Raw genomic sequence first — 3,768 nt, 5'->3', positions numbered from 1 at the left:
GAACCAGCTTCCAAGAGAAGTGGTGCAGGCTCCTACCCTGGGGGTGTTTAAGAGGAGGTTAGATGAACATCTTGCTGGGGTCATCTGACCCCAGTATTCTTTCCTGCCATGGCAGGGGGTCGGACTAGATGATCTGGTCAGGTCCCTTCCGACCCTACAAACTATGAAACTTCCATTACTTTGCAAATTCACTGACCTTCATAGGATCATTTGAAAATAGGGTTAGAAAGGACCTTATGAGGTCATCTAGTCTAGCCCCCTGCTCAAGACAGGACTACTCCTGAATAAGTCATCTCAGCTAAGTGTTTTACTAACCTGCTCTTAAAAATTTCTAGGGATGAAGATTCCATGAGTTCTTTAAGTAGCCTGTTCCAATGTCTGAACACCCTCAAAATCTGAACGTTCCTCCTAATCTCCAGTTTATGAATTCCTCGGCTAAAGCTGGAGGTCACCACTCGCATAGAAAAGACTATTTTTGCCTACTTTATAGTTGCCTTGTGTTGAGCCTTGGCAAAAGTGTCTTTAGCAGGATCCTTTTTCTTTATAGGATTTTGTAAAGGAATTTCAAGCACTGAAACACTTATATTCACAGAAAAAGCTGTGTTTCCTAACATTGACCTTGAAAATGTAGGGTAAATTTATATGCAGGATCAGATTATTATCAACACAGTATGGTAAAAAGCCAATTTTAACATGGCACAATGTTATCAGAGAGGTAGTCACTAGGTCTTGTATTTGAATGAATGCTTAATTTATTAATGAAGTGGAGAATCAGATAAATGGAACAGGCAAATACATCACATAAAATTACTTAGTTTAGAGAAGCGGGTCAGGAGCTTTTAGCATAAACTACAAGTTTCCCTTGCTTTATGTTGTACATGCGTTCCTGAAAAACGGTGCATAACTCAAATTCACATAAAGGGAACCCACTTTACAGTGTAACAAATAGGGGTATGTTCCAAGACCTTGACTGTACTGACCCCCAGACCCATTTCGACCACTTTTACAAAACAATTTTGGTACTCACCAACAGCAGACAGTACACACAAGCATTATCATAATGGGGATGGCAACTACAGAAACATGAGTCACACACAACAAGTAGAGACCACAGATCATCACAGGAAACTATATTTTGTTGTGCATCACTCCTACAACGCACCGCACAGAGCAGCTGACTGCAGGCTTCCACCACACCGATCACATAAGAGTGAATTTACCTCACATATAACAAATTTTTGGTATGAAAAGGGTCATAGCATAAGAGCAAATTGGCACATACAGAACCCGAGTAAAAAGTGAGGGAAATATGTACCGTAATACAACTAGGTGAATGGGTAGGCATAACAGCATTGACAAATGCAAGGTAAGTGACCAGTTATACAAGACACTTATCTGCGGAAATCTTATTTGAAGATTATATGTTTTGGGAGGAAAAACCTTTTTAAGTATCTGTATTCTAATTTAGTGTGTAGAGCTATCTGTTTCCACTTTGCCTAAGTTAAGGCAAGTCCAAGACAAAATGATTTAAAACACTTCAATCCAGAAGGCAGAAGCTACAAAGTTATCTAATAATTTGTCAGTTGATAATTTCTACCAAGTATAGATGAGGAATTCTGCTATCTAGAGTGAGGGTTTGGTTCTAGAAATGTGAAGAACAGTGTTTTCGACCATTTTTTTTTATTTTATTTTATTTGGGAACCCCTAAAAAAATCTGAATAGACATGTGGGCCCCTTTGGAAATTCTGAATGGAGATGCAGACCCCTCAGAACTGTAAGTGTGGGTATTCACATACTTTTGATTGATCATAGTCAACTTTGCAGACACTTTAGACATAGTCTGAGCACTCCCAGGGGTCTGTGGACCACGTTGAAAACCGCCATGATAAAAGGTCAGTATTTCTAGTGTTTAAACACAGGTCATTAGAGGGAAACAATGTGAAGAAACTAAATTTATACCCATCATGTGGATACATGCAAGATATCACTTTTCTATATTAACCTAGCTTCAATTACCATACAGTTACCTCATACAAAGCACTAACTTTGAACAGCTCCTATGGTCTCCATCTCCAGTACACAAACATTGCATAATCTTAACATCATTTGAAATTTATATAATATTGTGCACCTAATAAATTAAATGTATTGAGTCAACTGAACCCACATTTCAGAAATTCTGATATAAAGACTATAAACCTTGTAAACAATTAGGTTTAACCATAATCAATCATATCCTGCCTTTTACTAAATTCACGGTCAACTATATATATGAAATATGGAAAGCTGCAGGTATTTGACCTATTTAAGGTTACCTGACTAAAACAGCTTTATGTTAATAGTTTATGTTCTTGCAGAAGAACTGATTTAACAAGCACTGGGGGTACCGCTTTGATCACTCTACTATCCTCAGATTGTAAATCATTCTAAATTATGGTGCTCTTTATCTATGAGCAGACAAATATTAGTTAGTATCTGGTTAAAAGAAAGTTTAATTGTTTTTTACCTGGCATTCCTATTTCACCAACAGAAGTGGTGCTGTAATTAAGGCTTGGTTTGCATTTTCACAGTTTTTCTGGAATGTTGTAGTTGGGTCATAAATATTGTTAACAAACCCTTGACTGCAAGGCAATTTTGTGTTAAAAAACAAACTGAAAGAAAACTTGAGCCTTGATTGTGCACATTCTCTACACAATTATACACAGAAACACCTGGGCAAGGGACAGACATTCAAAAAGCTAGAGCCTGAATTGATTCAGTTTTTGCAGGTTAGTCTAACTTGCCTAAATTGAACCAATTTGCAAGTGAATAGACATTCAAGAAAGACAAGCACATGCCTGCAGTGGCTCAGGCCAGAAGTGGCGGGTGTGTGAGCGCTAGAATGCACCCTCTGCTGCAGGGAGGCTGTGCTGGGGGAGGGGGGTGCCAGTCCCAGCAGCAGCCTCAAGTGAACCGGCCAGGGAGGGGCTGTGCTGACTGCTTCAGCTGTGCTCTGCTTCCCCCCTCCCTGTCCTATCAGCACAGACTCGAGCTGGGGTCTGCCTGGCACTCCCTCCTCACTGCCCCAGGAGTGGAGGCATGGCCTGAGGCATCCAGCATGGCCCCCTGCGGCAGAGGGGACAGGGAGAAGGTTTACACCCGCCTCCACCCCTGGGGGACTGCAGCTCCCTCCCTGCCTTTTGTACTGGAGTGAAGTGGGAAATAACCCCCGTCCCTGCCCCCTTGCCTAAGGGGTCCATGCCGGCTGGCCTATGGTCACACCCCTAACCCCTGCCTTGCTGAGGAGGCTGGGACCCTGATGGGGGCAGCACTCTCCATCATGGTTTCCTGGGGAGCACAAGCCTCTTCCCAGTAGGGGGCTGGCACTGTGGGTGGGCATGGGGTGGGGCAGGGCACTCAGAGCTGCTACAGACTGCATGAGGCAAGTGACGGCACCAGGTCTTGGAGGGGTGGCCATAGCCCCCCAGGTCTCCTATAACATCACTGCTGCTCGACTGGATGGTCTATGACTGTCCCGCTCCCACCTGCACCACAGCCCTCCTCTGGGAAGAAGCTTGTGCTCCCTGGGAAACCATGACGGGGGTGCTGCCCCTGTCATGGTCCCTGCCCCCTCACTGCTCCAGTGACAGGGGTGGGGGCATGGCCAGAGGCCAGCTGGCATGGTTCCCTTAGGTGAGGGGGAAGGGAGGGGGGTTATTTTCTCCCTCCATGTGGCATAGTTTCATAGTTTCTAGGGTCAGAAGGGACCCGAGTAGATCATCTAGTCCG

Source organism: Crocodylus porosus, unplaced genomic scaffold (assembly GCF_001723895.1).
Source record: "Crocodylus porosus isolate Cpor-Errol unplaced genomic scaffold, CroPor_comp1, whole genome shotgun sequence".
Classification (NCBI taxonomy): domain Eukaryota; kingdom Metazoa; phylum Chordata; order Crocodylia; family Crocodylidae; genus Crocodylus; species Crocodylus porosus.
This window is presented reverse-complemented; position numbering follows the sequence as displayed.